This window comes from Mixophyes fleayi, chromosome 6, assembly GCF_038048845.1.
Source record: "Mixophyes fleayi isolate aMixFle1 chromosome 6, aMixFle1.hap1, whole genome shotgun sequence".
Taxonomy (NCBI): Eukaryota; Metazoa; Chordata; class Amphibia; order Anura; family Limnodynastidae; genus Mixophyes; species Mixophyes fleayi.
The window spans coordinates 35,372,055-35,394,359 of NC_134407.1; the positions used below are offsets into that span (position 1 = coordinate 35,372,055).

Genomic DNA, 22,305 nt, shown 5'->3' on the forward strand with positions numbered 1-22,305 from the left:
AACACTGGCTAAGTAAATCTTTTCCTAAAAACTCCAGTATAACAAAATATATCATAATGTTGCACCAAAATAAATCCCTTATTTTTTTTGTAGATGCCCAACGTCTTTAGGGGTCTGCATTGACCACCATAAATCGGGCAGCACAGTGGCTAAGTGGGGTCATAAGTTTCATTTCTGACCATGGCCTTATCTGTGTGGAGATTGTACTTTCTCCCCGTGTTTGCGTGGGTTTCCTCCAGGTGCTCTGATTTTCTCCCACACTCCAAAAACATAGTGGTAGGTTAATTGGCTGCTAACAAATTGACCCTAGTCTCTATGTCTGTGTGTGTGTATGTGTTAGGAAAATTAGAATCTAAGCTCCATTGGGGCAGGGACTGATGTGAGTGAGTTCTCTGTACAGCGCTGCGGAATTAATGGTGCTATATAAATAAATAAATTATGATGATGATGATAAACCACCATGTTCATTACACTAGTTTGTCAAAATAATTTGCATTTGGTTTTACAAGATAGTATATTTTTTTTTATAAAAATCTTCTTTCATGTGGTCTTAGACATGCACACATTGTTCCATAAATGTAAGTCCACTAGTACAGTTAGCATGTCTCTATTGTGCAAACATTGTCAAAAAATGCAATATAACCAGAAATAAAGCACTGAATGTAGACATTTATTTGGGTATCTAATGGTGCTAAAGTTGTAATAGTCTGTAACATGATCTCTGTATAGTACACTGGGTTCCGGGACATTTCCATTATATGTACTGTTTGCTCTAAAGCCGTTTTTTGTTTTTCCACATCCCCCTGTAGGTGGGTAATAAGATGTCATGTTTCGGTTACACATTATTTTGAGGTATGCAATACCACTTGTTTCCTGAGGGTGGTGCAAAAGACCTATCTCTTTAACATACATGTCCCCCCTCCCCATAGCAAAACAAGCAATCACATCCTGTTTGTCATTCACAGAGACAACAAGAATTGAAGTCTACACCATAAGTACTGGAACAAAGAGAGTCCTGTTACCTACAGAACAGTCATGTTAAACAAAACCATCATTGAAACAATGGCTAATACACATTATCATTCATTATTTTACTTTTAAATGATAAATAGAATGATACAAACAACATGACTTATTTTGTGCCAGATTGCCCTACCACAGCTTTGGAATGTATCACTTCTCAAGGTAACATTACACCTACGCTCAGTTATTTACATAAACAAAGTACGCAGGACTAGTAAATAATGATAGGCGCTACTAGGCTAGAGAGCGAAAAGCCAAGAAAGAAACCTTGGCATAGTGGCCCATTGGTGATTCAAAAGTTGTATATTGCATGGAGCACAAACATTTTTGATTGTAGATGCAAAATAGCATATGTAAGATTTATGGTAAAATCTAGTTATTCTTTCCTTTCGTGTGTGTGCAAGGTTTACTACTTAGGCTCTGTCGCTCATCAGGGGATCCCCTGGTACCTTTAGTGACCACTTCAAGCCTCAGAGTGGGCGTTGGATAGATGGGGCAGGTAGTGGGTGTTGGATAGATGGGGCAGATACGCCCACCTGCTGTCACCCTTCAACATCTGTCTTTAGATTTCCAGGCCCTGTAGCATCTCATGGTCAATCTTGTGCTCATATGCAGCCGTGCGTTGCCATTAGGAAGGTAAGATAAAAAGATTTAATAGAAGCAACAGGTCAGTCTCAAATGGTCCTATAACATTTCTTATCTTCCATGAGTTCTAGCATAAATAACAGTTTGTATTTACAATAATTGATTAATATGTTGTACACTAATTTATTTGTCGGAAAATTGGGCTGTTGTAAATAGAAGACTCTATAAGGTATTGCACTAGGATATATATTTTGCTGCCAACAATTTAAGGTAGCCATTTAATACAGACAAGCAGGCAGCAGTGTACAAACACAATATCTATGGTACCAATATAAATACCATATACTGTTAAGGAAGCTAAAAATCAGAGATAATTAATAGGATGCGGGAGGGAAGGGGCGTGTTTATGCAAATGCAGCTCATGCAGACGTGCTATTACACACATATATAGGTCTGTTAGGAGACGTGTCCTTTGCACCTGCTACAATTCATGTGCAAATACTCGCGGATGATGGTGACTTGTCATATACCAGGCAGAAATGCTCCTGAGATACAAGGGCGGAAAATAGGCTTAATTTCCGTGCACTTTATTTTGCTCCAACTCTGCATCAGCCCCAAAGTAAATTTGGTGTGAGGGGATTTCTGTATATTACAATGAACCTAAAGAGGTTTCGCACCTGATTTTTGAGCTGTAACTTTCTAGTTCTTGGTGTTTGAGGCTTGCTGAGTATATTAATAAGTGGATCTCAGCATCAGTCACTATGTAATAAGATCTAGTCAGCGGTAGATCTGTTTTGATCACTTTTGGTGTATTTGTTTAAAATCTCTTAAAACTAGTTTTCCTCATTGGCGCTTTGATTTAGATTTAGAGTTGGCTCTAAGTGTATTTGTATATCGTAATTTTCCATGTCGCTAAAAAATAGTCGCACTACACATGTGCATAGCTTACACCTGTATATTAAGTTGCATATATCTAATACTGGTGCTTCCAAAGGCATATCAGGGATGATGTACACATGCAGTACATAGGTCACGGCGTTAACCCTGCCTCCCTGTGCTGTACTTGTATTTAGGGTTAGAATGTGTCTGAAATGTATCATTTGTAAAAGTATTTTTTGGACCTACAAAAAGAAGGTGCAAGTCCAATTCAAAATCACCCCTTTTATATCTCAGCTCAGTGTTACATGTAGTCTCTACTCTATATGAACCACTGTCTATATGGAGTTAAAACCATACTAAACAAATATAAGTCATATACAAACCTGCTCTACTAATGTTTGTCCATCACCGTAAAGAGAGGGTTAAACTTCATACATCTTCTAAGAGCTAATTTCACAGATGGATGAGTTCTAGATTTGGTACTTTCTTGACATTGCATGCATACTGCTTTTTGTCAAAATCACAAAAGTAAACTTAAAAATGGAACTGGTTTGTTAGCGTTTGTTGCTGTTACTATGTTGATGAAACCATATAAATATAATAGATTAAAATAACTCAAACAAAAACACTAAAGAATAAAAAGTATCTTTTGAAGCTTCTTTTAGAGTAATGCATAGATTTATGTGACTTTAGACATCTTAAGCTGGGAAGTCTTGTCAACTAATTAATGGTTATTACATGTCTTTCATTTGGCAGCTGATCTTAAAAAAGGAATCCTAAGCACTACTGAAATACACTGACAACCTCATCCAGTCTGCGGATGGTTTTATTTTAGAAGTGCTAGCTCGATGCCCCTGCCAGGTGGTCAGATGCCAGCCAGTAATCATCCTTCCTGACTGTAAATCCTTGGGCTGAGCCAGCAGTACACCTGGAAAATTGTAAAAAAAAAAAAAATCCCCATCTCATACAAATCCATCCGTCTGCAGCCAGCTCTCCATTTATCAAGCAAAGGCTAAGAAAGAAGTTATTTGCTTGTTATAAACAAGGCCCTGCAGCTGGTGATTCTGCATTGCACTCTGCTGATTTCACTGTGGACACACATTAACCCTTTTATCACGGGCATGGCACAGGTTAAAGAAAAGCAGGCTAGCTTTCCAGCCTCTCTCATGATGGCTAGGTTTGGAACGCATCCATCCATTATAGACTCAGATGTAACAGAATCTGGCAAGACAAGGAAAGGTTATTTTCTGCCTGTGATTACAGGGAGATGCTGGATCCTATTTAAATAGAAACATATCATGAATTACATAATATCAGATACAAAAATAACATGTGTGCTTCAAGATGTTATAGTTTTTGGCAAGTGATTTGAAGCGCTGGTTTCTGGGTAAACTAGTTTATTTTTAAGGTTATGGAAAGGGACAATTTATGCAACAGTAGGTAGGATAATTAATCATACACAAGCAAGCCTGGATTTGTGGAAAGAGCACATAAGCCTGAGCCCATGGTGGGAAAATTGCTGGGGTGGCAAAGTGTTCCTTGTTTCATAAGTTTCCTTTTATTCTTTTTTGTTGTTTTTGTGGTTAGCACTTCTGCCTTACAGCACTGAGATCATGAATTCAATTCCTGACCATCTCTGTGGAGTTTGTATGTTCTCCCAGTGTTTGCATGGGTTTTCTCCAGGCACTCCAATTGTTTACCACAATCCAAAATAAAAATCATATTAGTAGGTTAATTGGCTGCTATCAAATTGATCTGTATGTGTGTGTGTGTGTGTGTGTGTGTGTGTGCGTTAGGGAATTAAGATTGTAAGCTATATTGGGGCAGGGACTGATGTGAGTGGGTTCTCTGTACAGCGTCTAACAAAGGACTCTGTCCTTCATTCTGACTTAGACCTGTAGAACCTATGTGCTACCAGAGGTGTTGCTGTTGTACCTGGAAAGTTTCTCTTTGCCTGCAAGGGGTTAAGCCCTCATCATCTGAGCTGGATCGTGGTCACCTGTGTCTGGCCTTTATTAGATTGCCTTTTCCTACAGACTGGTGCCAGTTTGTTTGTCTTTGTCTCTGGTGCTGGTATTTCTGAGTAGCTCCTGTGATGTGGTCCTGATTATCTGACTCGTGTTTCCACCATTTTGCATATTTGCTCTTGAGCCGGACCGCACCTACATTTGATCTTGCGCCTGTCTTCTCCCTGGTGTTGTTTATGGATATGCCAGGTTCTGACCCCTGGCTTGCCTGACCCTCCTTTTGCCTGATACTCCAATGGATTATCCAGTGCCCCATGCCTCCTGGCTAACCTGTGCCTCATGCCTCCTGACTAACCTGGTAATTCAGTCTATTTGTATCTGCACTAATGCTAATCCTGGTAACCTGAATCTGCACTTCACCATTTGTGCCTGACATCCAGTGTCTCTTGCTTCATGTGCTAAACCTGGTAATCCTGGTCATCTGGCTACCTTGTGCTGCAATTCACCTTTTGTGTCTACGACTCTGCATTTATCCATTATACCTTTTATTCATGCTATCTCAAATCTACTGCTTCTATGAACTATTCTTGCCATTAACCATTGACTGCACTTATTTGCTTTCTGTGTAAACTCTGGTTATTGTAAAGATACTTTTGATTCAAGTATAATCACTCTCTGTGAAATTCTTACTGAGAGCCTAACATATGAACTGGCGTAAACCATAAGAGCAAGTTACATGCTCCCTACTCTAGAACAGGGGTTCCTAGTGTCTTGTATTATAAACTATATGTTTGCTATCCCTGAGACCATGTCTGCAATTCCTCAGTTTCAAATGCTTCAAATGGACATTTTACAACATCATTCTCAACTTACACAAGTCTCTGCACTATTACATGAGCCGCTCAAACAGCTTCCTGCTTCCGTTCCGTGTGTTTCCCATGCAAATATGTCTCCTGGAACAATTATCCAGACTGCGGCACATCATCCTGAGTCTCCATGTTACTATAATAATACTTGTTGTCTGGCACCTGCTCAAGCGCATATGGCCCTGCCACTGAGGATTCCAAACCTGCAGTCCACCCATGTCCCGCATTGTCTGAGGAGGAACATACGCACATTAGAATTAACCACCTGTGTCTTTATTGTTCCAGCTCTGAGTACTTCCTGGCGTAATGCCCATTATGTAGAACTAAATCACCTCCAGCTTATCCCAAGGGTTCTCTGGACTCAGAAAATAAATTTAACTCTGGATTACTTTCTAAACCCGCTTTAAAAACAACTACCCTCCAACCTGCTCCAGAGAGGGCCCTGTTCCTCTAGCCTGCTACATAAAAGGCCCTGTCACTCTAGCCTGATCCAGTAACGTCCCTGTCCCTCTATGATGCTACAGAGAGGGCCTTGACCCTCCAGTCTGCTACAGAAAGGGCCTTGACCCTCTAGTCTGCTATAGAGAGGGCCTTGACCCTCCAGTCTGCTACAGAAAGGGCCTTGACCCTCTAGTCTGCTATAGAGAGGGCCTTGACCCTCCAGTCTGCTACAGAAAGGGCCTTGACCCTCCAGTCTGCTACAGAAAGGGACTTGACCATCCAGTCTGCTACAGAGAGGGCCTTGACCCTCCAGTCTGCTACAGAAAGGGCACTGTCACTCCAGCCTGTTCCAGAGAGGGTCCTGTCATTCCAGCCTGTTCAGCCAGAGATGCAATACATTATCGTCCTATCAGATCTGCCTTACAGTTCTGTTCAGCCGGAGCTGCCTTATAGTTCTGTTCAGACAGGACTGCCTCATAGAACTGTTTAGTCACAGATGCCTCTTGGGTCTATCCAGTCAGAGATGACTCATGGCTCTTTTCGGTCAGAGATGCCTCAAAGTTCTGTTTGGTCAGAGGTGCCTCAAAGTGCTGTTCGGTCAGAGGTGTTTCATAGTCCCGAGCCTTCGGAGTTGTGTCCTGAACCCGAGCCTTCTGCCAAGGGTGCTCAACCCGAGCCTTCTAAGTTGTGTGCCAAGTCTGGGCCTTCTGCCAAGTGTGCTGAACCTGAGCCTTCTGAGTTGTGTGCCCTCCAGTCTGGGCGTTCTGTCAAGTGTGCCCAGTCTGGGCCTTCTGTCAAGTGTGCCCAGTCCGGGCCTTCTGCTGAGTTGTGTGCCCAGTCCAGGCCTCCTGCAAAGTGTGCCCATTCTGAGCCTTCTGCCAAGTGTGCTCAGCCCGAGCCCCCAGAGAGATGTGCTCAGTTTGAATCTAAGCTATCTGCTCCATCCAAGCTTAAACCTCCTCCAGTTTTATTTGATGCAGACCTTAAACAGTTTTCTGCAATACTTCCACTATGTATGAAGTAGTTTGTACAATTTCCAATATATTTTTCAGGCTAGTTTAACATCAAGTAGGCTTAATGATTATGAATTTCAGAGGAGAGCGACAGATTTGGGCCTTCTCCTTTCTTAATTATGATGACCCCATAATCCATATTACTTATTATTACTTTGGATTCTGTAAATACCATTTTTCATAAATACGCTCCATCAACACTGAGTCTGTGGAGCATCTGGAATCCGCTCCTTAAAGAGGAGGGGCTATGTTAGAACTCTGTCCTCCATTCTGAATTAGGCCTGCAGTACCTCTGTGCTACCAGAACTGTGTTTTATCCAGGGAAACAGAAATAAATATCTGTGACTGGCTAAAAAGCACAAAAGAATAACAAAAAGATAAAACAAAGGATCTAGTAAAAGTTGCAGTAGAAGCTGTATGCAGGGCCGGATTAAGAAAATGGAGGCCCCTGGATGCCCGAGGCCCCTGGGCTGTAGCCCAGTTAGCCCTATGGTTAATCCGGCCCTGGCTGTATGTGATAAATTGTTGCTTGAAGGTATGAAAGCCATTTAACTTGTTTTTTAATTAAATTTAGATAATTACATCCTAAATATATTAGTTATATATTGATAACCTCCATTTTTACCATAACTCAAAATATTTTTTCATAATTGAGTCATTCGCCATAACGACTGTTGTTTAAAATGTATTTCCTATTGGTAATGATTCAGTGATAGTCATTGATTAATTGAGCCAATGTTTCATGTTTCCCCTTATTGTTTCGGCTCCACCAATATAATATATATTAATTAATTGTCAGTCTGAAGGTACAATATGAAAATGACAAACCTTTTGGTTTTTATCTCTGGTAGGGAGGGTGTGATGTGTGTTGGCTTGTCTCTATAGGGTGATGTATTTTTGGCACATGTCAGATGTGAGGTTTTAGTGTAATGTTTTATGATGAATTACTCACCGTCCATATATGTAGCATCCCGTCCACAACTGCATTTAATGAGCACAGCAAAGTATTTGATTAAACTTATCAGTGCCTGTCACATGGATCAATACCATATCAAGTAGATTATTGAAACATAAATTTATCATAATTATGATCACCAATAAAACATTACAGGGAGACAATTTAATTTAAAATCAAATTCCTGGTTAAAAAAAAAATCCTTAACAAGCAGAAAAATAACAGCTTTTTTTTCTAAAATAACTCATTTCATTTTAAAAGAGAGCTTTGTCATTTTGTGTATGACAGCTGTTGTATTTTCACTGAGGCCAAGGACTGAGTTATGGAATTAGCTCATAGATCCATATATGTATTAACAATGACAGAGGTGCAGAGTGCTTATAACTTAAGTATGTATAGAAAAATAGTTCAGATCAATTAACTCTTGTGGGAGTGCACCCTGCATTATGGAGGTTGGCCATTCTACGCTGTTAAGTATATTCTGTTCCAGTGCCTTATCCTGGCGTTAGAAATGATTGATGAGCCTTTCATTGGATCATAGAACATGGTTGTCTAATATTAAGACTATAAGGAGTCAAAGTTAAGATCTGTAAATAATGTTAAGGGAGACAGCTCTTTTAATCATATGGACACAGATCATTACTTGTCAATATGCTATGATATTAAAATTTTACTTCTTCTAACTGAATCTTTGCAAGTCTTTGGTATTAGGTTTCTAAATTTTGTCATATCAGGATAATGATTAATTTACTGTTCTGTGCTAGAGAAACTCATATGCCAAATTTAATATGTATGCTTAGTATGAACTCAGGATTCATTATATTTATATCTTTGCTAAATTCCTTATGAGCCTTAATTGGAAAAATGTAAAACCCTGTCTTAAAATGAAGCTGACGCTTAAAGATTGCATAGATGTAAGACAGAAAAATAGCCCTGAAATAATATAGACGAGCAAGAACATAGATTAAGAAAAACACTTCTGGAAGTATTACCTGCATACTACTCTGACGCTATGCAAATGAGTAGCTAATTTACATGTAGAAGTGGACCGATGATGTCATAGAGGGGCCTAATTTCAGGTGTAACAAAAATGTCACCAGAGCAATAAAATAGTAAATTTGACAATCAAATAATAAACATTGTTAAGGGATCACCTTTTTGTATCCCTTAACAATGGGGTATGAGACTCAAAGGAACCTTTAAAAAAACTCTTCTTTCCATTAGTTGTTGTATGCGCTGGCTTATGGTGTACTTTTTACAAACTGACAGACTCCAGTATTACCAGAAGGAGTATACATTAACATAGACAGTGTACTTGAAGCCAGGCTCCTCAGCATTTTGGCTAAGATCATGGTTCTCTGGCCAAGAGCCTGGCACCTTGAAGCCCGAAGTGCTAAGTGCCCATGATGCTACCCTAGACGTGGGTTCCCGAAAAATGCAATAGGTGTTGGAATGCCACCACTTGCCTGAGGCAAGGACAATTTGTATGCACTAAAGCCTGGGACCTTTTTTTTTTACTTATTTATGTATTTATTTTACACACTGCACTACACCTTCACTTTGCACTTTTCTGTGTTCAAATCTTTAGTGGGCAGAAGGTCAGACCCTTATGGACCTCCATCCTCTCCATGCCTCACCTTAAGGGGGTGCTGAAGACTCCAGTGCCAGGGGAAGGCTTTGGCTGACTTCTGGGAAAAAGGGGGTCACCCAAGACAGGCAGCAAAAGCCTAAAGACCCTTGCCCTGTAAGGGGCCATTTGGCTTTGCGGGTCAGGGATGCCAAGTGCCCCCCTAGTTTTGGTGAAAGGGGTCCTGAAGACACTTATCCCCCTAAGGGACCTTATGGTTCAAGGAGATGGGGAATAAAGGGGTCCTTCTCCTTCTGGAGAGGGCCCAAAGTACCACACCCCCAGCACTACATGAGCAGACTTAAGTTGAAATATGTTACAAAAACAAAGATTATGAAACCAGTTATGGATACTGTACGGCCCTTATAGGAATCCTAGCTTAATGCAAAGAATACATTTAAACTAGTATTTTATAGAAAAGCCAGTAATGGTAGACAGTGAAAACAGTTGCATATTTATTTATTTTCTCTAGAATATATGGAAATCCAAATGTCACGACCTTCAGAATGGTTTCCATTTCTATTAGATTTAAAAGGGTTTTAGATGTTTTGAGAAATATATTTAATGTTACCTCTGGAATTGTTTCATAACGGTACTAGCATGAAAGCAGATGGAAGCAAGGAGAACCTGATTTTACTCTGAGCTGAAATGCCTATTGAACCCATCACAATTCACCATTATATTTTCATTGTAGTTTACACAGCCCGTACTGATTATAACTGGAAATTTTCATCATATTTACTAATGCTAAAGTGTTGCTGAAGAAACATCATTCATGAAACAAAATAATCATCTTTAATCAGTATCACAATGTTCACGAGAATGCAGCTTGGGTTGACACATGATCTAGACAAACCATTTTGCGATGCGGTGCAAATGTAAATTTGCCAAATATGTTCACTGTAGAATAGGCTATAGACCCCAATTCAAACTTGCAACTCAAAATTTGAAGCTTGCATTTGCAGTTTGTCATTCACATTCAAAGCTCATGCTTACTATTAGATTTCGCTGTTCATGTTAAAATTTGCATTTTTCATTATTTTTGTTTTCAAACAATTTTTAAATGATAAAAAAAAAGTATTTTAACAACTTTTTAATGCGAACTGCAAACACCACTGTGTTTGAAATTCCCATTTGCATTCAGTGTTTGTCATATGCAAAATTAACATTTAAAAATGATGAATTCAAGTTTGAACGCATTCGAGCAGGATCACGTGTGTAGACATGTTCGATCATGTATGAACTGGTTCGATTATGTGTGAACTGGCTTGAAAATCGTCAAACCTGATTGAACCTGCTCGAACATAGTCAAACCCTTTTTCCACGGTTTCTTAAATCTTAATTGATTAAAATGTACCAGCAAATTTTTATATTGATTTGTTAAACCGGTTTCAGAATCATTCCGTGATCAGTTTGAGCATCATTACTCCTAATTGTGAATAAAGCACTTGGTGAGTAAAAATGGGACTTAAGGCTGGTATTTCTTTCCAGAAAATGTTGCAACTAATAAATGAATTTAGGGGGGATAGGCTGTTTAACAGAGGTGTGCAGTTGTAGCAATATAGTTTTCAAGTTCACGGAATGGCCATTTCACACTGTATTTGTACTTTTGTGGAATTTATAGTCTATAAGTAGAGCTGGGAAGACAACAGTTCATTCTGCTCTGTGCATTAGGGATAGGACTAGCAATACAAAGCATTATATTAATAAGTCCATACAATTCATCTTGATTTGCTGTAAACAAATTTTCTGTTGTCACTTGCAACTTACTGGTCAGACTATTATCACTGTTTCAGTGTCATCATCAGAGCCGTAACTTAGAAATCTAGCGCGTGGGGCGAGAAAGACAAATTCAGCCCCCCCCCTAGCCCTCAATTTTAACCAAATTAACCTAAAATGTTCCTAAATTGCGCCCCCCTTCAGTGTTGCGCCCTGGGCGTTCGCCCCCTGTCGCACAGCCCTATTTACGGCCCTGGTCATCATTATAGTCATCATCAACATTTATTTATAGGGTGTCATAGATTCTGTAGCTTGGAATCATCATACAGAAACAACATATATGATTACAGTTAAGCATAATAAAAAATAAGTTAATATTGTTACGCAAGATAGCAACATCATCAAAATACCGGGACAAATTCAGTTGGTATGAACAGGCCTCATTGCACTCACACAAATTTCAGGAAAAGAACTGACAAGGGACATATAAGGTAAAGGGACAATGGGTAAACATGAGACAAAGGGTATCGAGGACTGTGACCATGAGAGCTTACATTCTAGAGTGAGGGGTGAGAGACAGTAGGAGACAATGGGACACAAATGGAAAGTGGTGAACAGAGTGGACATGAGGGTCTAGTAGGAGTTATGGTAGAGAAGCATGAAGAGATGGGTTTTATGGGAGCGTTTCAGAGATTGTAGGTTGGGAGAAAGTATTTTAGGGTGAGGTAAGGAGCATTGCAGAAGAAGTATTGGAGACAGGAGTGGACGGAAGGTATGAGAGTTGAAGAAAAGAAAAGAGCAGAGTGGAGTGGTCGAATAAGGGAGTATGTTTTGGACCAAGATTTTGGTTACTTGCTGAGTGAGAAATGGATGTAATTTCACAATGTTGTGGAAGAGAAGGTAAAAAACTGCAAGAAGGACTGGATGTGAGGAGTGAAGCTAAAGATGGAGTTGAGAATTATACCAAGGCATCGGCCATAGGGAACATGAGAGAGAGCGAAGTTATCAACTGTGAAGGCGATGTGGAGAGTTGTGATATTGTTAGTGTTGGGAAAGATAAAAAGCTGATATTAAGATAATAAGTTTGAGGAAGGGACATACAGTTGAAGATGGCAGAAGTAGTTTTACACATGGCATCAGGGTGCCGAGAGGGTGGAGTAGGTACAGAGTACCAGTCCTGCCTGGAGGCCCTAGCCTATATATGTAGTAGGGGTGTGGCCATGCCCCCATTAGCTGCTATAGAAGGGGCCCATAGAAGTTTTTTTTACCAGGACCCGAAATTCCTCTTGGCAGCCCTGCCCAGGATAGAAAAAGAGGGATAGAGGTAAGGGGAGGAATGGTAGATTCGGTTGTCATTTGAGAAGAGGTGGTAGTGCAAACCAAAGAAGCATATGAGTTCATAGAGGGAGGAGGTGTAGAGAGGAAAGAGCCAAGAACAGAGCCTTGGAGACCCCAATAGAGAGATGAAGAGAAGGGAAGGAAAAGTCAGAACTAGTGAAGGAGCTACCTGAGATGTAGGAGATGAACCAAGAGAGGGCATTGTCTCAAAAGCCAAGTGAGTGAAGGGTGTCATGGAGAAGAAAGTGATCAATAGCACTGAAAGTGGCTAAGAGGTCAAGGAGCATGAAAAGGGAGAAGTGGCCCTTTGACTTAGCTAACAGTAGGTCATTGATCATTTTGGTGAGGGCAGTTTTAGTGTAGTGAAGAGGGGGGATCTAGACTGAATAGGGTGAAGGAGAGAGTGGAGAGAAAGTTGGTCAGTTGGTTGAAGAACAAGCCATCCATGAAGTATGGAATTAAAGGGGAGCAGGAAAATGGAGACGCAGTTGGAGAAGGAGGAAGGGTTAAGAGAGTATTTCTTGAGAAAAGGGAAACAACAGCATGTTTGGAGGTTGAGGGGATAACACCAGTGGTGAGGAAAAGGTTAAAGGGATGAGCATGGTGGGAGCTTGAAGGGAAGTGATGACGGTGGGGGGATAAGGGTCTGGCGAGAGAAAATTTTGTAGTTGATAGTGTATATTTTGTCTTTACAGTAAGTGGCTAAGTAAAGAGTGGTGATTGAGCAGATGGCAGGAGGTGAGGGAGGACAGGAAAGTGGCTAATTTACAGTGGGAAAGAGATGACAGGGATTGTTGGAAAGGGTGGATATGAAGGATTTGTACTGATAGGTTTATTTAAGAGAGGGCAGTGTAGTAGAAGAAAATGATGAATTTAAAAGTGGTATAGTCATTGTTAGAGTAGGTTTGGCACTTGCCGGTGTGGGACTCCTTTTGGAGGGAGCAAGTCTGTGAGGAGTGCCAGGATTTGGTTTTAGAGTGGTAGAGATGAAATGGGGTTGCTCGGGTAGCATCATCTTTGTAGAAAGAAATGGCAGCATTGGGCAGAAAAGGGAAGAAATGAGAATGAAGAGCAGTTATAGAGAGGTCAAGATGGGAATAGGATATTAAGGTATCACTGTGTCCGCAGAACTTTGATTGGGGATGGAGGTGTATATGAGAGAGGGAGGACAAAAGGAGAGGAGACAATGGTCATAGAGGCAGGAGATTGACAAGGCGGAGTTGCAGATGTCGCACAGATGGGAAAAGAGGAGGTCAAGGTAGTGATCATAACAATGGGTGAGGACAACTTCTATTGGGAGAGGCTGTAGGAGGAGGTGAATGTGTGGAGACTGCTATTTGACTTTTAGTGGCATTTAATATATATATGGTAAATTAATTTCTGTCTGGAGATCCGGAGGATTGGGTGGAGGAATAGATCCTATGTAGTTGCGTAGGTACCATCTATTATAGGAGCCTGCAGATTATTGAGATTATTGAGCGGGGGCTTTCTGGGTAACAAGTAACCACCCCTATGTGTGTGCCTGAGAATAAACATTTACTTTACCAGTTCCTCATCCCCAACACAGAAACTAAGGTATTGCTTCACCCACCAGTTACTGGTGGGATTGCCTCAGAAGCTCTTTTGTTTCTGCCAAAGTTTCTTCTCATTTTCTTTCTCCTTTTCACTTTCTGTATATTTTTTCTTTTCTCCTTTCCACTCATTGTCACTCTCCTTTTTGACTAGCCTTTTGTCTATTTTTTCCCTCTCTTCTATTCAATTTTTTTCTCTAATTGATGCTTTCATTTTTCTCTGTCCCTTTTCCAAATTTTCTCTCTCCCTTTTACTCTCTTTTTCATTCTTTCTAAACCTGCTGCCTTTTCACAGTTGTCTGACTATTGTCCCCTTTTCATGCTTTTTCTCTCTCCTATAATCTCTCATTTTGTCTTTCCTTTTTCAATCTATTTCTGTCTCTTTTACACTCTTTTTTCTCTCTCCTTCTCACTCCTTTTCTCTTTCCTTTTCCTATTTTTCCTCTCTTCTTTTTACTCTCATTTTCTCTCTTTATATTTGCCTATCGAAATCTGCCTGTAATAGTTTGTCCCGCATTTCTCTGCGCAGAACACAATACATTTTACTATTGGGTGGAGTTTTCTGTTAAGGATGAGAGTTTAGAGGCCATGTAAAATCTAATCAAAAGTTTTTACCATATCAGTATCATCATCATCATCATTTATTTATATAGCGCCGTTAATTCCGCAGCGCTGTACAGAGAACTCACATCAGTCCTTGTCCCTATAGAGCTTACATTCTAAATTCCCTAACACACACACAGACCGAGAGAGACTAGGGTCAATATTGGTAGCAGCCAATTAACCTACTAATAAGTTTTTGGAGTGTGGGAGGAAAACAGAGCACCCAGAGGAAACCCACGCCAACACAGGGAAACCATACAAACTCCACACAGATTTATAATGAACACTGACCATCTAAAAAAAAAATCTTTACAGATAAGCCTAAATCTAAATCACTTCAATGTTACATTTTCTTATCTTAGATTATTAAAAATGCAGTTAAAATGGTTAATAGGGCAACAATTCCAAGTCAGAATCCTGACGTTTGAGGCTACAAATCAACCCGTGGACAAATGCTGACTGGGCCCCCAGGTTGGGGAACTTTTCAAGCACACTTCACGTGTGGTAATGAATGTGAGGCAGGCTAGTCATGCATGTCCAGATCTCATTTACAGAGAAAATTGAGAAATGCACTAGACACATGTACAATAATTACTTTTCTATACATCTAGTCTCATCAGCAAGGGATAAAGGATCAATACATTATTAAGGGATAGACTTTTCACAACAGCTTTCTTAGCCGCTCCTTAGTACTTTTTAGGGATTTCTCCCCCCTGTTTCAGTGTAGAAGATATATTGTTATCTCATTGATTTTGAACAGGAAACTTTATCATTGTCTTGCTAATTAACCAAAAAAGCAATACTGTGATATTTATCTAGCGATTGTTCCTGACATACCTGAATGGCACAAGTGATAAATAAAAACAGAGGAACAGTATTGGTGCAGTCCTATGTAAAAGCCAACATAAGACAAAAAAGAAAACAAAAAGAGTTAACATTAATATATTATAGTCATACACATATAACAGAGTTTCACATGGACATTTATTAAATGTTCACACAATTATCCAAAACATGTAGTCTGTTTCCAGTCCAGGGGCGCACGGAGGATTGTCAGGGGGGGGGGTGTTTCCCCCCGCCGACCCCCAAAAAAAAAAAAAAACCAGAGAGAGAGCTGCTGCACATGCGCAGCAGCTCCGTTTCGCCAGCGCTGTCCTATACAGCAGCCGCGGTGCCGTCTAAGAAGCATCTGCGGCGGTGCTGTATACAATACAGCACCGCCGCGGACGCTTTTTTGACAGCGCCGCGGCTGCTGTATAGGACAGTGGCCACTTAGCGCAGGGGGGGGGTTCTAGAGACTCAGAATCCCCCCCTGCTTGCGCCACTGCAGTCCTCCTTAAATTAATATGCTGGAGGATATATTCAATAACTCTCAGGCATGGAATTTTAAATATAAACAGTTTGCAAAATTAGGTAAGTAAAGGAACGCCGCTTCTCATTACCCGTCTGAAGGGGGCAGCGGGGTTTTGATGCACATTAATTAATAGTAGTATATTAAGTTGCTCACTCAGTTCTCTGCCTGGGATCTCTATTCACCCATTGGGTCTATTTGCCGTCAAATATTACTGTTAATTGTTGTGTATTTATAAATGCTTTGTTTTGTCTGTTGACCTGAGCTCTGAGTACAAAATGACTTTCCAATATGGTCCAATCATTTTCAGCATACAAGTTTTCAGACATGTCTGGTAATGATGATTTTGAGGGCCATCCATGCTGCACATAGGGACAAGTGACTTCTACCAACAGAGATAAAATAGCAATTGTGTCCAGCTTATTGATGTAAATGTGAGCTGTTTTTTTATTTCAAATGTTACCAATCAAATAAAGGCCACATTTATTCATTAAAAATGTATCAGAGATGTTTGAAATTGTCATTCTCAAGACAATTCATCAAACTGCTTTTAATGTTTGAATATTTTAGATAAACCTGCAAACTTTAGACAAGACTAAGTATTTGAGCAAAACTCAAGAATGACAAACAGGTTCAGCCAAGCTTGAGCCAATTAATGGCTACATTGTATAGAATTTTTAACAGTTTCCCATACGAACTTTAAACTCAAGTACAGTTAATTTAAACCTTAAGAGGAAACATTTTACAGTATATTTTAACGTCTTTAAGAATGGCAAATGTGTACCACAACTATGAGTGCAAACCACAACCTCCGATTGCAAACTTTTTACAGCAAATGTGAGTTCCATTTTCAACGTTTCAGTGCCAGGCGGACTTGGCAGTTGAACTAGTTCAAACCCACTGAATGTACCGCATATAAACTTTGCCCTTGAAACGGTCAAATTCGAAAAGAAAATAGTTGTTCTCCAAAGTACAAAGGAAACATGAAAGAAAAATGTAATAAGATTTACTCCTGACGTATTCCCATGGTGCTTGAGGATAAGCGAGTAGGAGAGACAAAGATGGCGACAGGCTTGACAGTCCACTCCACCTTCACATCTTCACCCTCAGTAGTGCTCGTTTACACCTTAGTTCATCTATACAGAGCATATGGGTACATAGATATTGGGAAGGTGAAGGAAGCCGAATTTTAATTTTTAATATGTTTTTACCTACTGTGCATTAGCCTAGCATTGAAGGTGAGGGGGCCGCTACAAGCGTATTAGCCTAGGGCGGCCCGACTCTGAATCAAGCCCTGAAATTCATCAAGATTTGCCCTAATATCTTCCCATACAAGTAGGATTTGAAACGACAGAAGGAGTGTTCTGTTTTATATCACTAATTTCTATTCTGTGATTACCACATTATATAAAGCAATCTCATGAAATATTGTAATCTCAAAGGGAAAATTTGTGCTAATTACAATTAAGAGATTAAATTTTCTTTATTTCACTAGCACATGTGAATTAGTCATTGCCCTGTGTGAAATTATTATAACTAAAATAAAACACTGTATCTGTCACTGTGTTTGTGTGCAAGTGTGACTCTTTTGCATATATGTATTTGTGCAATTATATTTCTAAATTTGCCCATTAGGGCCAGACTATCAACAAAACAATCTCATCCTCACCTGGGGCCTAATGAGAGGGTCCAGGACCAGCAGTGGTAACATTAGGACAATGATGGTGTTAATAAGGAGAGTTGCTATGCCAATACGCATTGTTTTCTGCATTACCTGGAATTTAATTTCTCAAACGATGCCACAATATCCCTATTATCCATAGACCGTGCACTCAAGATGTAAATTAATCTTATAGCTTTCCACACCTGTTGAAATACAGCACCGCATTCCCTCTCCTATGCACCTCTACACCCCGTGGGTTGCACATAAGCCTGTGTATGTTGTGTCATGGGGGGCATCCAGTCAGGGCCGCCAAGAGGAACAGTGCAGTAGGTGTTTGGTGCCACCCCTCTATAGATGAGCAGGGTAAGAGATGTCTGCTTCGCGCACCAGCAACGCCGGCAAAGGGGGAGTGGCCACATTGTTGGGGGCGTGGTCAACATGGGGCATGGGTGCACAGCTGTAAATATGATATGTTATGTATTAAAACCGTGCCACCTACCTGTTATTGCAGCTTTCACAACCTGGTACTGGATTCTTGTATGGATCTTGGAATGTTGGGACCTGTTTGGAAATTGTATAGGTACATGCCGGGGATAGACATGTTGGCTGGTATGGATATAGCATTTATAAAGTTGAATATTTTACTCAAGAAAAAACATTTTGATTATTATATTTTAAATTTATTTCAGGCATTCACCCACGTGCCGCCATTAAACCATATGCAAAGCCAGTATTAACTCCATAAGCTGCGTTAACCCCTCATTTAACCCCTTGTAGCATTAAATCTTTGCACATAGTGGGCCTGAGTCATTAAGGAAAGTAAGGCAAAAAAAGTAGTAAATGTTCTCCAGAACAAACCATGTTACAATGCAAGGGGTGCAAATTAGTTTATTATTTTGCACATAAGTTAAATACTGGCTGTTTTTTTTCATCTAGCACACAAATACTTCATTGCTTTATTTTTACACTGAAATTTAAAGTTGATCTAGGATATGTCCTATCCCAACTATCAATCTATCCCCAAATTTTAAATTTACCTTCCCCTCCAATGCAACATGGTTTTGCCCAGATGCAAAGTTACTCCTGTTTTATGCTTTGCTCTCCTTAATGACTCAGGCCCAGTGTCCGAAGGGAGGAGATATAAGAAAGAAGGGAGAGGAGGGAGAGTGGGGAGGGTCCCAGAAGACTCCCTTGCAGCTGGCCATTCCCCCACGATGCGTCATTGCTGAGGTGTGTCAAGAGAGCGAGATCTATCCTTCACACTGATTATTTACATGTGTAATTGTCTTTTTTAGAAAATAACTCCAACTGTGTTTTTATTTGCATACTACTATATCTTAACCAGTAAATATCATACTTGCCTACTCTTCCGTTCCGGACTTCCGGGGAGTCCTCCCAGGTCTTGGTGGGGGCAGGACTTTGTGACGCAGTTGTGTCATCAAGCCCCTCCCCACTATGCAATGCTGTAAATTTCAGCATTTCATAGCAGGGAGCAGGGTCATCGTGACGCAATGGTGTTCATATGTCTCACTGGTATACCATTCAAAATAAATGAACATAATGGACCTGGTTATTAGTTAGGAGTAAATCCAGATGGATCATGCAATTTTGCATCTTGGCAAAAACATTTTGCGTTGCAGGGGGGGGGCTTTAAAATGTCTTGTTCAGGTGCAAATGCAATTTTCTAACTCCCATTATCTGCATGCAGCATACAAACTGAACCTCTTTATGGAAGTTGGTGCATGTTGTGACTTTAATACTGGTCTAGGAAGACACTGGATGCTTCCCTTTATTGTACGGCTTCCTCTGAACATTGATTATTACTTGGAACCCATATAATGTTTAGCCAGAAAAGCCCAGCTTACTTTGTATATCCTATAAATTAGATTTACATATATGATTACTAAATAATTCAGCTGTATCGTAACACCTTTGTAATACGTGCAGAGTGCTGGACCCATTAATTGTAGAGATGTAAAGATGTTCTGTATCGACTCTAAAAAAGGCCGAACCAGTCTCATATTATTGTTAGTATCCTATAAGGAGACACAAGAGATTTTCAAGTGAGAATTCAAGTAACTGCGAATATTAGTGTTTTATGGCCAACAAATCATGAGTTACTATTAAAATCGTAACTTAAAAAGTAGAATAGTAAACAAAAAGTCAAAATAACATATTGAAGAAATGTACATTAAGACAACCTCATTAAAAATACTTTGAAATTGGCTTGAACTATTTAGAAAAAGGTTCACAGAACACAGAACTACTGGCCCAAAATCATACTGCACGATTTAGATTTTTGCTCATTCCTAGAAGGAACCCATCTCATCACTAAATACATCAATACATCAATATCTATATATTATTTATCATATCATGCAAATAAATCATATCATGCAAATAAATCATATCATGCAAATTTGAAACACACTGGGCAGATACAGAAAGCATTGTAAACGAATGAGATCTCATTTCCAAAGTAATAGAAAACCTTGTGATTTTTTGCAAACCCCAGGATGTGCCCAGCACATTTGAAGCGCTAGGCCCCCTCCCTAAACCATCCTAACACCCATCCATTGCCACGCGCAGTAGTGACAGGTGTGTGTGGCAACCATTCACAGCTGCTCTGCATAGATACCTCCCAAGGTCCTGACCAGTGAGACAAAGCTATCGCCATCACGATGGCGAGCCAGGGCCCTCAAAGCAGGTTTTGCCTAAATAGTCAGGGGCAAACGCAGGATTTGTAGAGGGGGGTTTCCACACCGCGCCGCCAGTGGGCGTGACCAGCATGCATGGGGGCGTGGTTATAATTTTAGACAGTGCTTGACTGCTCTCCAACTCTTCCTATCCCCATATTATACATGGGCAATGCTGCATGCACTACTGTTAGGTGCATGCAGCTCTCCCTTTTCAAGCAGAGCTGTGTGAAGCAGGAGCAGGGTCCAGCCACCTCAATTATACAGTGCCCCAGGCTTGGAGGGGGGTTTTCCAGGCACTAGAAACCCCCTCTCGGTTTGCCTAAATAGTGATAGCTGGAAGGTATGTATTAGGCAGATGACTGTCTCCCACAAGATCAGCACAAGTACCTCCTGAAATAATATGTGCTGCTGTGAATTTTCCGATGAGTGTTCTATCCCCACCTACTTCCAAACTGGAATCACTGATGAGTAAGAAATGAAGATTAAATATAGAAAGGGACTGAGATTCTAGCTAGATTGTTATTACAGTAAATTGCAGTGAAATCATCTAACGAGATCCTCTCTATCCCTCTGATAAAAGGACATCACCACCACAAAATGCAGGGACAAGTTACAAGGTCCTCCGTAACATCCCATCAGGCCGCTTCAGGTTTTTTTTAATTTTAGGAGAGTGGATCAAATCATCACACTACCCAAAATATACTATAATACGTTCAGTTAATTGCAGCTCTTTGTTCTGTTCTCATAGATCACTGCACACCTTTAATTTTCAGATATGACAGACTGAAACTCCCAATAAAAGCATTCTGATTCATATTTTAAATATTTAAACCCCACAAATGCTCGCAGAGAATCTATTTAAGGTTGATGCCATTAGCTATGCTTTTAAAAGCATATACTGCGGTTTTATTATGAACACACTGGGAAGGAGTACAAGCCTTGCAACTTTATTTTCTTTAATGAGCCTGGAAGTGCATGTTGCCCTGAAGGGTTTTGTTCATTAAAGATGTAGCTGTAAGAATATTGTCTCATTAATTATCTGGTTTTAATTACACTGTTACACTTTCAATCCATATATTTCAAAGTTTATACTGTAGATCGCCCTCTTCAGTTCACCATTTAGAAAAGAAAATTTTTAAGTGTGTTGTCCGTAAATTGTTAGTGAAGCGCGGCTGCATTCTGGGATGTGTCACTGACAATAGCAGCAGGAGGAATGGCTGGTGGGTATAGCAAGCAGAGTGAGCGTGCAACCTAGGAGGACTGCAATTGGCTGGAATATAAATTCACTCCCATTATAGGTGCATAGTGTATGATTCACCATTTCTCCACAGTTCCAAAGAATTACAAATAGTTCTATTTTCTTTTGACCTGATCCACCTCCAGTTAAAGAATATAGGGTGTCTATGAAATGTCCTTCACCGACTCTAATGACTCCCACAGAATGGTATATTAGACCCTAAACATGGACTGTGAGCAGAGATTTACTGGCATCCATAGATTTTATATATATATATATTGCAACAGAAAAAACAAGTAGGGCGCCCCAATGTGTATTATCACAAATATGGTGTTGGGAAAATGTAATAACTGCGTACCGTAAGGATGTATTCAAGAAGTATAGATCATATGGAGGTTTCCTCTTCAGAGGTAGTCCCTCTCAATCTCCATCAGACATAACGACAATGTAGAAAAACAGAACAAAAAATAACATAGTGCAGTATTGTTATGTATAAAAACTGCACCAGAACCCAGAGATAGTCCTCCACCAGGAGACAAAGTGTTAAAATAGGTAGCAAACCCAAAGGTGAAGCACACATGTGCAACATGCAACCCTAGGTAAATAAAAAACTGCGTACCAGATAGTCAAAAGACCATGAATTTCCTTGGACCATGTAAAAGATCAAGCCATTCCTCTGTCACAACCCCATCCAGTAGCGGAAATGAACAAGATTGAACAGAAAAAATGCAATGTAAAAATATAATCAATTTATTTAAAATTGAATAG

The 22,305-nt window shown here is 40.1% G+C and overlaps 1 protein-coding gene across 1 annotated transcript in view; it reads left to right on the plus strand.

Moving 5' to 3' along the window:
- Positions 1-22,305, plus strand: part of TLX1 (T cell leukemia homeobox 1) — a 111,457-nt gene that overhangs the window by 74,365 nt on the left and 14,787 nt on the right. The window lies entirely within an intron of this gene.